The sequence below is a fragment of the Arachis ipaensis genome, chromosome B1 (assembly GCF_059453495.1).
Source record: "Arachis ipaensis isolate K30076 ecotype BB chromosome B1, ASM5945349v1, whole genome shotgun sequence".
NCBI classification, from domain to species: domain Eukaryota; kingdom Viridiplantae; phylum Streptophyta; class Magnoliopsida; order Fabales; family Fabaceae; genus Arachis; species Arachis ipaensis.
In genome coordinates this window covers 114,267,539-114,281,404 of record NC_142436.1, presented here as the reverse complement: position 1 = coordinate 114,281,404, position 13,866 = coordinate 114,267,539, and the positions used below count along the sequence as shown (strand labels likewise).

The 13,866-nt window shown below is 39.5% G+C and overlaps 1 non-coding gene across 1 annotated transcript; it reads right to left on the bottom strand.

Moving 5' to 3' along the window:
* Positions 1–13,553: 13,553 nt before the first annotated feature.
* LOC148578001 (small nucleolar RNA R71) lies at positions 13,554–13,657 on the bottom strand. Its single transcript, XR_015903142.1, has one exon. It is a non-coding gene; the product is annotated as a small nucleolar RNA R71 (small nucleolar RNA).
* Between the last annotated feature and the right edge of the window lie 209 nt (positions 13,658–13,866).

Here is a 13,866-nt window from a genome sequence, read left to right as displayed (position 1 = left end):
CTTTAGTTGTGCTTCTTGGGCTTTGAGGCCTCTCCTTGCTTTCCTTTTGCCTTGGGTTTATGATCCATAATCTTGATGAGGTTGTTGATCCAAATCCTATAACATTTATTGAGCCAACTTAGTGATAATCAAATAATGACACATGACTCAATAAATTGAGAATTCAAACTCATCAATCCTTCAGACCCAATCCCATAAACCATGATATTCAATTGGGTTTCATACCAAAGTAAGTTTAAGTTAATATTTGTGCTCAAAGACTAACTTAAATCACAATATTTTTGGCCCAGAAACCTTTTCCAAGAGTGGCGTTTAAGTTGTAGTTTAAGCTTAAACTGCAGCTTAAACGCCAGACACTTCCAGTGAGGCCTTTTGTAGAAGCACGTTTAAGCTTCAGTTTAAGGTTAAACTGAAGCTTAAACGTGGAAATGGAAGAAGGTAGCCCTGGAGAGTCATGTAGTCGAACACGTTTAAGCTTCAGTTTAAGGTTAAACTGAAGCTTAAACGTGGAGATAGGAAGGGCAGCCCTGGAGGTCGAACACGTTTAACCTCCAGTTTGAGGTTAAACTGGAGGTTAAACGTGGAAAAGGGTGGAGGCATACTGGAGGTCGAACACGTTTAACCTCCAGTTTGAGGTCAAACTGGAGGTTAAACGTGGAAGCTTAGAATGGTGGCCCTGGAGGTGTCGAACACGTTTAACCTCCAGTTTGAGGTCAAACTGGAGGTTAAACGTGGAAATGGAGAGAGCAACCCTGGAGTAGAAAAGCTGTCGAACACGTTTAAGCTCCAGTTTGAGGTCAAACTGGAGCTTAAACGTGGAATGGCTCCCTGGTACTCTTCCTGGTTCTGGCGTTTAACCTCCAGTTTGAGGTCAAACTGGAGGTTAAACGTGGAACTCCTCCCTGGGTGGCATACTCATTCTGGCGTTTAACCTCCAGTTTGAGGTCAAACTGGAGGTTAAACGTGGAATGCTTCTTTAGTGAGGCTTTTCATTCTGGCGTTTAACCTCCAGTTTGAGGTCAAACTGGAGGTTAAACTTCAATTCCAGCATTTCTTATCCTTCATGATTTTTGGCGTTTAAGCTCTAGTTTAGGCTTAAACTGGAACTTAAACTCCACATGTGATATTCAAGCTTCCTTTATTGATTTTGTTGCTTCCTTGCCTAGCCTCTTCTTCCCTGAAATCATCCAAGCAATTGCATCAAAGTCTTGCAAAATTTCATGAGAAATCTTCCATTCATAGCATTTAAGTATTATAACTAAAACTCATGGAATATGCATCAAAATCATGTTGTTTGGATGGTTCATTGCTTTGTTCTTCATTTAACCATTTTTGGTTACTTTAAGCTCAAGAAAATGCATAAAACAACTAAAACTAACAGAAAAATGCTAGTGAAACTAACCTATGATGCCTTGGCATCACCTAGCTACCTAAAACTTTCACTTTTGCATTACATACTCATGTACTAACTTTCTTTTAATTTTTATCACATATGCATTGATCTCTGAACTTAACTTAGTATTGGGGTAATTTTGTCCCCTTATTTATTTACTTATTTATTGAATAAGTTATGGGGACTTGCTTCTGATGGACATAGATAGACTGCATGGTTGGCATGTGAAAGTTGGAGTAGAATTTTACTACCCATGAGAGATTAACCTACCGTGGCTGTCTCCGTAGGAATCCCCATTGTCTTCGTTCAGCGGCTCAACAAAGTTAGCAATGTTGGTCGGGAGGATAAGAAGGTATTCATTGTTGTAATTCCTTTCTGCCAGGATAGGGAACATCTGCTCACAGTAGCGGTTAGGAAACCGTGCAGTGTCCTTTGCTGGGAAGGCTTTTTCTTTTTCATCGATCTTGATGATCCTCTTGATTCTTTTTGTTGAGGGTTTTACTGCTGTTGAAGATGGCTCTGCCACTAATGCTCTTTTTGTTCCTCTCCTTGCTGGTGGTTTGGGAGTAGCTTTCTCCTTTCTTTTCTTGGTGGCCATCCTGAAAAAGAAAAAAGAAAGGAACTTTTGTAAAATTATGGGTTAGAGCAAGAAAGAGAACAGGATATGTGATAATCAATGCACGGTAAATAATGATGATGTTAACAGATGGTCATGACTACATGTGATAGATCATCCATGGTAATATAGCAAGTGCATGTGAAGGCAATTGAATGCAAGATGTTTATTGGCATGCCGGCAAGGGCATGAGTAGCATAGAACAAGCATACAATGTCCAAGTTAGATTACCACAGAATTCAAACTAACAACCTGTTTATAATTATAATAATATTTTAATCAATAAAATATAAAAGGGATTTTGTGAAAAAAACTGGCATTAAGGTAGTAGGATAATATAAAAGTATTGTATGATAACATACGGGCTTTTTAACAAACACATAGCATGCATGGTGAATATGTTTTTGAAAATATAGAATAGAACATGCAAGTATCCCCTTTAAAAGATAATATTAATTGTCAAACAGATCCATGATAATCCACAAGCAAAATATAGAAACTAAAGACCGAAATAAATTTCCAACACCAATTAAAAGGAGTAAAAAGAAAGAAAAAGAAAAAGAAAATATAGATAAAGAAAGTAAAAAGAAAAAGAAGAAGAAAACATAATAATAATAGGAAGAATAATGGAAAAGTAAAGAGGAAGAGAAGAAAATAAAAACCTTGATAATGGTGGTGAAAAAGAAAAAAGGGTAGGAGAAAGTAAGAAAGAAGTAAGGAGGAAGAAGGAAGAAGAAAGAAATAAGAAAGGATAAGAAAAATAAGGATTTGGAGAAGAAAAGATAAGATATTTTGGCTGATCTGGATATTCTGTGCACCGCGTTTGACGCGGACGCGTGGGTCACGCTTTCGCGCGGTTGGCGCGATTGCCAAATGACGCGGACGCGTGGGGCACGCGGTCGCGTGAGTTGATTGGCGCGATTGGTGCGAGAGCAGCCTTGCGTTTGCACAACTCTCTGTTCGAAACTCTTTTTTGCCAAATTTTAGGGTGACGCGGTCGCGTGGTTGACGTGATCACGTGAATGGCTATACTTTAAAGAATGACGCGAACGCGTGGGGCATGCGTTCGCGTGAGTGGGCATGTGCTTCCAGCATGGGTCCATCACCATTCCAGCCCAACTTACTGCCTTACACCCATTTACGTCGATTTCACAGAGACACGCGTTCGCGTGGGTGACGCGGACGTGTGGGGAGGCTAGTTCACAAACGACGCGAACGCGTGGTTGACGCAGTCGCGTGGGCATATTTGTGCCTAAGGCACGCCTCCAGCCATGCTTTCGCATAACTTTCTGTTCAACTTCCTTTTCTTCACATTGCACTGGTGACGCGGACGTGTCAGTGACGCTGTCGCGTCGCGTGCGCGTTTTTTTTTATATATATAAAAATATGCAGAATGCTCATGCAACTATATGCAGCTATATGCAGGGATGATGAGAAGAGTTATCAAAAATTAAAGTAAAAATAAAGCTAAGAATGAAATGGAACGATCATACCATGGTGGGTTGTCTCCCACCTAGCACTTTGCTTTAACGTCCTTAAGTTGGACGCTCCACTAGCTCATTCTTCTGCTGTTGGTGGTTCCTCCAAGAGGAAGATCTCTAGCTCCTTGTTTTTCTTCATCTTCTTACCATGATATAGCTTTAAGCGATGTCCATTGACTTTGATGAATTCAGAACTTGAAGGATGACTCAGGTGGAAAACTCCGTATGGCTCAGCCTTCTCTACTCTATATGGACCTTCCCATCTTGATCTCAACTTGCCTAGCATGAGCCTCAGTCTGGAGTTGTAAAGGAGGACTAAGTCCCCAGGTTGGAACTCTCTCCTCTTGATGTGCTTATGATGCACAACCTTCATCTTCTCTTTGTACAGCATGGAGTTCTCATAAGCTTCTAGGCGAAGGCTTTCTAATTCTTGCAGTTGCAACTTCCTTTTGGCTCCAGCTTTCTCAAATCCCATGTTGCATTCTTTTACTGCCCAAAAGGCTTTGTGCTCTACCTTAACTGGGAGGTGACAGGCCTTTCCGTAAACTAAGCGGAAGGGACTCATCCCAATGGATGTCTTGTATGCTGTTCTGTATGCCCATAGTGCATCTTGTAGCCTGGTGCTCCAGTCTCTTCTATGAGGTTTGACTATCTTCTGCAATATACGTTTTATTTCTCTGTTAGACACCTCGGCCTGCCCATTAGTCTGGGGATGGTAGGCTGTTGCTACTTTATGAATTATCCCATGCTTTTTTAGTAATCCTGTTAGTCTCCTATTACAAAAGTGAGTGCCTTAATCGCTCACGATTGCTCGTGGTGACCCAAAGCGACAGATAATATGGTTTCTAACAAGGGAAACAATAGTGTTAGCATCATCAGTGCGGGTAGAAATTGCTTCCACCCATTTAGAAACGTAATCTACATCTAACAGTATATAAAAGTAACCATTAGAATTTGGAAAAGGACCCATGAAGTCAATGCCCCAAACATAAAAAATTTCACAGAAAAGCATAATCTGTTGAGGCATCTCATCCCTCTTGGATATATTACCAAACCTTTGGCAAGGGGAACAAGATTTACAAAATTCAGCAGCGTCTTTAAAAAGAGTAGGCCACCAGAAACCACAGTCTAGAATTTTTCTAGCTGTTCTTTGAGGGCCAAAATGTCCTCCACTCTCAGACGAGTGGCAGGCCTCTAAAATGGACTGGAATTCTGATTGAGGCACACACCGTCTAATTACCTGGTCAGCACCACACCTCCATAAATATGGGTCATCCCATATATAATATTTGGACTCGCTTTTCAGCTTGTCTCTTTGATGCTTAGTAAAATTTGGAGGAAAAGTGTGGCTAACTAGATAATTAGCTACAGGTGCATACCAAGGGACTACTTTAGATACTGCTTGTAGGTTATCAAATGGGAAATTATCATCTATAGGAGTGGAGTCATCCTTAATGTGCTCGAGGCGACTCAAGTGGTCTACCACTAGATTCTGGTTACCACTCCTATCCTTAATTTCTAAATCAAATTCTTGCAGTAGCAGTATCCAACGTATAAGCCTTGGTTTGGACTCCTTTTTAGCTAATAAATATTTTAGAGCTGCATGGTCTGAGTACACTACCACTTTGGTACCAAGTAAATAGGCTCGGAATTTATCCAGAGCAAAAACAATAGCAATAAGCTCTTTTTCAGTAGTAGTGTAATTAGACTGAGTAGCGTCTAAAGTCTTAGACGCATAAGCAATTACAAAAGGATCCTTACCTTCGCGCTGAGCCAGCGCTGCTCCTACTGCATGGTTGGAGGCATCACACATAATTTTAAATGGATGGCTCTAGTCTGGTCCTCTCACAATTGGAGCTTGAGTCAGGGTGGTCTTCAGCTTATCAAACGCTTACTTACAATCTTCACTAAACTCAAACTCAATATCTTTCTGCAGCAATCTGGATAAAGGCAATGCTACCTTACTGAAGTCCTTAATAAATATTCTGTAAAAACCTGCATGGCCAAGGAACAAACGGACTTCCCTCACGGAGGAGGGGTAAGGTAAACTAGAAATAACGTTCACCTTTGCTGAATCTACAGAAATGCCAGTATTAGACACAACATGTCCTAGTACAATCCCTTGTTTTACCATAAAGTGATATTTTTCAAAATTCAATACAAGGTTCGTACTAACACATCTATCTAACACTCTAGATAAACTATCCAAGCAAAGGCTAAATGAATCACCATATATGCTAAAATCATCCATAAAAACCTTCATACAATTCTCAATAAGGTCAGAAAAAAGACTCGTCATGCATCTTTGGAACGTAGCAGGCGCATTGCATAAGCCAAAGGGCATTCTCTTATAAGCATAAGTTCCAAAAGGACATGTAAAAGTAGTCTTTTCTTGATCTTCAGAAGCTATATGAATTTGAAAATAGCCTGTATAACCATCTAAAAAGCAATAATGGGATTTACCTGACAGGCGATCAAGCATCTAATCAATGAATGGCAAAGGATAATGATCCTTGCGAGTAGCTTGGTTGAGACGCCTATAGTCAATGCAAACTCTCCATGAGTTCTGCACTCTAGTTGTCAGAAGCTCTCCATGCTCATTCCGTATTGTTGTGACTCCAGACTTCTTGGGCACCACTTGTACTGGACTGACTCATTCGCTATCTGAGATGGGGTAAATGATATCTGGTTCAAGTAGCCTGGTCACTTTTTTCTTGACAACTTCTAAGATGGTGGAATTCAGTCTTCTTTGAGGTTGACGGACAGGCTTTGCTCCCTCTTATAAGAATAGTCTATGCTCACAAACTTGAGGGTTGATGCCTACTATATCCGCCAGGCTCCATCTAATTGCTTTCTTATGTTTTTCTCAGCACACTGAGTAGCTGTTCTTCTTATTGAGAGGTGAGTTCCCTTGCAATGATAACTGGAAACTTCTGTTTGTCCTCAAGGTAAGCATATTTGAGGTGTGGAGGGAGGGGCTTTAATTCCAATTTCTGCTCGTAGCCAGGCTCTGGGTCATCCGGAGCTGGTGAAAATGGCAAAGTGCTTTCGTTGTCTTCAGAAAATATCCCCACACTTGGACCTTGCCTTATGTACTTATCTTCTAATTCTTCCTGGTGAACTTCAGCTACAGTTTCATCAATAATGTCGCACTGGGAGATAGAATGATCTTCCGGAGGGTGCTTCATAGCTTCATTTAAACTGAACTTCACTATTCTGCCATCTATCTCAAAGGAGTAAGTTCCTGAGAATGCATCCAGCTTGAACTTTAAAGTCTTCAGGAATGGTCTTCCAAGTAGGATTGATGATGGCCTTCCTGAGTCATTAGGAGGCATTTCCAGGATATAGAAGTCAATGGGAAATGTGAGCCCCTTAATGCTCATTAATACATCTTCAGCAATTCCAACCACTGTAATAATGCTTTTATCTGCTAACACAAAACGAGCTGCCGACCTTTTTAAGGGAGGGAGCCTCAAGGTATCATATATAGACAAAGGAATTATACTAACACACGCTCCTAAATAACACATACAGTCAGAAAATATCACACCTCCAATGGTACATGATGGTTTCAGTGGCTAAGAGAAAGGGGGGGTTGAATCTTAGCCCCCTTTTTTATGTTGCTAATGCTTGCTGAACTCAGAGGAGACTTTTCTGTTTTAGCTCGTCTCTGGACACAAGACTTTTTGTTTTTGCTCGTTACTTGCCACGAGACTTTTTGTTTTGTCTCGTCACTTGGCACGAGACATTTTAGTTTTTGCTCCTAAGCAGTAGAAAACAGAAATGGAGTTGGAGAGAAGAAAGATTACACCAGATATATCCTGGTTCAGCTGCTAAGTGCAGTGCAACCTACATCCAGTCTCCATCACAAACATGATGGAATTTCACTATAATCAATCTGATTACAACTTGTAAAGTGCTAACCTAACTTACCAGGGGATTTCCACAGAATCATGAAACACAACATAGATGAACAAAGGAACTCTAAGACATCTATGGCTTTTTCTTTTAATTTTGCACTCTCTGCCTTTTTCCGCTCTATGGCTTTTTCATTACAAACCTCACTGTTTGCCTTTTTCCATGAGACTCAAGACATGACAAAATTAAACAGAAAAATACAAAACAGAATACATTGAAGGAGAAGAGAAAACTGTTAGCTCAGGTAGCTCTGAGAACACTGTGCCTTGCACTCTCAAATTTTCTCCTTGCTTCAAACAGTGGCTGTCCACCCTTATTATAGAAGAGGGGAGCCTCCACATATTGAAGCCAATACTGAACCAACTTCTTCCTCCTTCAACAAATAGAACCGGTTCGGCCACATAGAGAGAGAAGAGATAACTATGTAAAACCCAACATGCAATTACCTCTAGTCCTTCCTTGATCATCACCCTTCATCAATCCGAGCTCTCCATCCTTGGCTTGCTCTCCAAGATGGATTTCTGGCCCTTGATGTTTCATGATGATAATGACTTCATCTGCTTCAATCTCTGCCTCAACCATCACTTCGCCACTCTAGCTACTCCCTGTGGTGGTTAAACAGAATCAAAGACAAGCCATGCTTCAAGAATCTCCTCCATGCTGGCCGAATCTTCAACGTCCATTTTTGAGCATGAAGAGCTCAAGATATCTCACCAATCTAACCAAATATGGTGAATATCTCAGCCACAGCTCATTTTTATTTTAGTATGTTTTCTTGCCATCATTAGCTTGATGGTCTTGATGCATGCAACTTCTTCCTTTTCTTGGTTGATGAGCATTGCGTCCATAGCTTCCTGGACAAGGACCGAAGGAAGAAGAAAGAGATGAGAGAGAATGTGAAGTTAAAGTAAAAGCAATTAAGTGAAAATAAAACAAGTTGATAGATTGCTTTTTACTTCCCTTGCTTTGAGTAGCGTATAGCATTAATCATAATGATTCCCATCAAATCAAAGTCAAGTTCTCTCTCATGTTTCCAATGCTAACATATTAAAATTTGAAATCCATTCTTAACAAAGAGATGGAATCCGTTGGAAAGCATGAAGCCATTTAGCTTTCATTTAACCTTGGTTTCGGACCAAGCTTGGAAACTTTCATCAAAATAATATTGGGCTTGGTAGCATTAAGATTTAATCTGGCCCAATTGGTTAACATTTGCTTTCTTGATGAATTTGGGATCAAACATAGAACATATAAGAAAGCATCTGTTTGGGCTTGCAACAACAATATTTATTTTGGCTCATCAATATAAAATTTCAGCCACTTAGTATAAAATCATGCAACAAGGCTGGTTATTGGGCTTAAGCCAGAAACTCATTTTTTTGGCCCAATATTAAAACCTGCAACAAAAATTATTTAATCAAATCAGATTATTAATTTTTGCAGTTAATTATTTTTAATAATGTTTAGTCATCATAAATATTAATTAAGAGTTTTCCAAACTCATCAATCTCCCCCTTGATGACAAACATTATTAAAATTGAAATGGGAAAAATTTAGAGATTGAGTAAAGAATACTCCCTTTGAATTTGAATTTCTCCCCCTTTCAAAATGTCACAATGCTCCCCCTTGATGTATGCTTATTTTACCAAGGGAAGCACTCAACCTGTAACATTTAAATCAAGCTTCAAGTAACAATGTTATTTAGCATATTTTATGATGCTAAATGCTTGATTTATGAGCAGTTTTAATTGATAATCAAAACTCATTTGATATCATAAACTGATTTACTGCTCAAACCATTTCATTCAAAAAAAATTTTCAAATCCTTTCCTGTTAAAGATATCAGAGCAAAACAACATGATGGAAAAGTATTTGAAGTACACATGATCAAAACAAGGCAGTTTTAATGTATTACACAATTTAAAGGAACTGCCAAAAATAAGTTTTCCAAACAACAAGTTTATCAATGATGAATCAACAGCCAGGCATAAAAAATAAATCAAACATCATTATAAACCAAATGCAGTTCAAGCAACAACCATAGTGAATGCAATAACAACATGCATTCTTTGAACAAGAGTGATCATGAATTTTCAATTTTGAAAATTTCATCCCCTGTTCCCCTGTTTCTCCAGCCCCTGTTTCGTTCCAATTTCAATTTTGGAAACACATAAATTTCCTCCCCCTTTTGTCATCATGGGGGCACCTGCACAAAACATGATCAACACAGCAAAATATTCAAGAGAAAGTAGCAAGAGTATATGACAATATCCTAGAGATTATCCTAGAGCAGGGAGTATCAAGTCATGCTCATACAAAAAACAGATTGAGCGTAATGGAGCCAATATCAAACAGAGTAAAGAAACAGTCACTAATCATCAGAAAAATTAATTTGTTCTTCAGCATCTCCGTCACTATCATCTCCCAAATCTTCTTTAAAACGTTCCATCATCAGATTAACCCTTTCTTTGCAATTGTTCCAAGCTTTCTCACTTTCATAAGCTTGTTTGTGGGCTTCTTTGTGGGATTTATACATCAGATCTGCCATGTTCGAAAGTTCTCCCAAAATCTGTTTGATGGACTTAATTGTTTTGGAAGATTCTGGCCTGCCTTCATACTCACTATCCGATGCAGCAGATTTTCGCCCTTTGGGGTCCTTAGTTGCTCCTCCTCCTCTAATTGAAGACACCTTGTTTTCTACAGCCTCATTCAACAAATCAACTTTAAAGTACTCAAATATTCTAGTTAAAAACATACCATAAGGTAGGTTAGCCTTTCTGGTGCTTCTAACAGAATCCCACATGTGCCTAATCATAATATAACCAAAGGATATAGGAGTAGAAGTAACCAAAGCAAATAAGATGAGACAGTCAGAAAATGTTACTCGGTTGTGTGAGCCACTTTGGGGAGTCAAAATATGAGTGATGATTCGGTGAAGCAGGGAATTGACCGGTCCTAGAGCTTTATGTGTTGGAATGGTGCCATGCAATCCAGAAAGGATCTCGCAAATGTGCTTGAGAACAGTTTTGTATGGAACGCCAACTTGTGTGTCCCATTTTTCCACCATGTACGCTCGCGGTCCTTCATCTTTGAACCCAAGGGCTGATGCCAAGGCATCTTAGGCTAGTTTCACTAGCATTTTTCTGTTAGTTTTAGTGGTTTTATGCATTTTCTTGAGCTTAAAGTAACCAAGAATGGTTAAATGAATAACAAAGCAATGAACCATCCAAACAGTATGATTTTGATGCAAATTCCATGAGTTTTAGTTATATTACTTGAATGCTATGAATGGAAGATTTCTCATGAAATTTTGCAAGACTTTGATGCAATTGTTTGGATGATTTCAGGGAAGAAGAGGCTAGGCAAGGAAGCAACAAAAATCAATAAAGGAAGCTTGAATATCACATGTGGAGTTTAAGTTCCAGTTTAAGCTTAAACTGGAACTTAAACGCCAGAATCATGAAGGCTAAGAAATGCTGAAACTGAAGTTTAACCTCCAGTTTAACCTTAAACTGGAGGTTAAACGCCAGAATGAGAATTCCACTCAGGAAGCATTTCCATGTTTAACCTCCAGTTTAACCTTAAACTGGAGGTTAAACGCCAGAAATGGGAAATGCACCAGGGAGCCATTTCCATGTTTAAGCTCCAGTTTAACCTTAAACTGGAGCTTAAACGTGTTCGACCATGTTTTCTCCTCCAGGGTTGCTTTCTCCATTTCCACGTTTAAGCTCCAGTTTAACCTTAAACTGGAGCTTAAACGTGTTCGACCTCCAGGGCTGCCTTTCCTATCTCCACGTTTAAGCTTCAGTTTAACCTTAAACTGAAGCTTAAACGTGTTCGACTAAGTGACCCTCCAGGGCTGCCTTCTTCCATTTCCACGTTTAAGCTTCAGTTTAACCTAAAACTGAAGCTTAAACGTGCTTCCACAAAAGGCATCACTGGAAGTGTCTGGCGTTTAAGCTGCAGTTTAAGCTTAAACTGCAACTTAAACGCCACTATTAGAAAAGGTTTCTGGGCCAAAAATATTGCAGTTTAAGTTAGCGTTTGAGCACAAACATTAACTTAAACTTACTCTGGTATGAAACCCAATTAAATATCATGGTTTATGGATTGGGCCTGAAGGATTGATGAGTCTGGAATTTCAATTTGTTGAGTCATGTGTCATTACTTGATTATCACTAAGTTGGCTCAATGAATGTTACAGAATTTGGATCAGCAGCCTCATCAAGATTATGGATCATAAACCCAAAGCAAAAGGAAAGCAGGGAGAGGCCTCAAAGCCCAAGAAACACAACAGAAGCTCAATGAAGAAAGTGTATAAATAGGATAGAATTTAAGTTAGTAAGGACTTTGACTTTTCATTTCTTGGCTAGTTTTTATACCTTTGTAATTGAATTCAGAGCTATGACTCACTAAACCCCCTTTCATTGGGTTAGGGAGCTCTATTGTAATTCAATGAATCAATAATAGTTTATCTTCTTCTTCAATCTTTTCTCTTGAATTTTGTTAGAAAGCTTCTCGATCTAATTCCATTGGGTAGTTGTCTTGGGAAAGAAACTACCCATAATTGGAATCCTTCGGAACCTTGGGAAAGGAATGGAGGATTCATGCTAGAGAAGCTTTCTCACAGTGAATTGAATTGGGGTTTGGATGGATATTGTGACATGTAATCCTACCAAATTGTGGTTCATGAAACTGTGTGGTATAATCAGTGATCGAGCATCATCTCTTCTTATGAACATTTAAACCAAGGGATTGGGAATTTGTTTGTTTTTAGAGAGAATTGGTGAGCCAAGGGATTGGGATCCAATCATATAAGATTGCCAAGCAAAATTCAATGAACGCATTGGTTGAAGAAGAGATAAACATGTTTTGATTCGGAGATCTCAATATCTCCTATAACCCAATGAATTCCCCATTTCTGATTTCCACTTTCTCTTTACATTTTGCAACTCAATTCATGCAATCACCCCCATTCCCTTTTAATTTCAGCAATTTAGCTTCTGCTCTTTAATTCATGCAATTTAAGATTCCGCCATTTCAATTTCTTGCCATTTACGTTTTCCGCCAATTTTACATTCCGCAATTCTCATCTAATTCTTGATTCCGCTCAACTAGACACACTTCTAATCCGAATTGCTCATTCAACCAATCCTTGTGGGATTCGACCTCACTCTATTGTGAGTTTTTACTTGACGATAACCGGTGCACTTGCCGGAAGGAATTTTGCCGATCGTGCAATTTCCTAATTCGTGGCATAACTAGTTTATGCGCATCAAGTTTATGGCGCCGTTGCCGGGGATTGGTTTTCGATTGACAATTCTCAAATTGGAAGTTAACTAGATTGAGCATTTTTCTTGCTTTGTTAATTCAGTTCAAGTTACTTGTTGAATTTTAATTTCTGCACTCTGTTACATGCTTTCTTTCTTTATGCCTTTAAATTCAAGCAACTAACTCACTGACTCACTAACTATTTGAATTAATTCCTCAACTACTCTAACCATACTCTTCCATTAACCAAGAGTATTTCAATTGTTTGTTGCCTGTACGGTGTTCTTGTATGACAGGTAGGAGAGGAGAGACATCAACTCCTCCATATACCGAACCAGAGAGGACCCTTCATAGACTTAGAAGGGAAGCAAGAGGGAAGAGAGTACTGGGAGAAGAAGAATCTGAAGGAAAATCTGAGGACAATTTTGAGGAAGCTCTAGATCTCAACATGGATAGAGAAGTTCACAACCATGAGAGAGCTGATGGAAACAATGCCATTCCTGAGAGGAGGGTTCTTAGTTCATACATAAACCCAACCTCTGGGAATTGTGGTAGCAGCATTCAGAAACCACCCATTCAGGCCAACAATTTTGAGCTCAAACCACAGCTAATATCACTTGTGGAGAATCATTGTTCATTTGGTGGGAGTGCTAATGAAGATCCAAACCAACACCTCACAAAATTCCTGAGAATTTGCGACACTGTGAAGTCCAATGGAGTCCAGGAAGATGCCTATAAACTGCTTTTGTTCCCATTTTCACTTAGGGACAAGGCAGCTAAGTGGCTGGAATCATTCCCAAGGGGGAGCCTAACAACATGGGACGAGGTGGAAAGCAAGTTTCTGGCACGTTTCTACCCCCCACAAAAGGTCAATAGGCTTCGATCTGAGGTTCAGACTTTTAGACAACAAGATGGTGAAACTCTCTACGAGGCATGGGAGAGATTCAAGGATTTGACAAGGAAATGCCCACCAGACATGTTCCATGACTGGGTGCAATTGCACATTTTCTATGATGGACTTTCTTATGAATCAAGGAAGGCTGTAGACCATTCATCAGGAGGTTCATTGAACAGGAAAAAGACTGTGGAAGAAGCCATTGAAGTGATTGAGACAGTGGCTGAGAATGAGTACTACTATGCATCAGAGAGACACAACACTAAGGGAGTCATGGAGCTGAACCATGTTG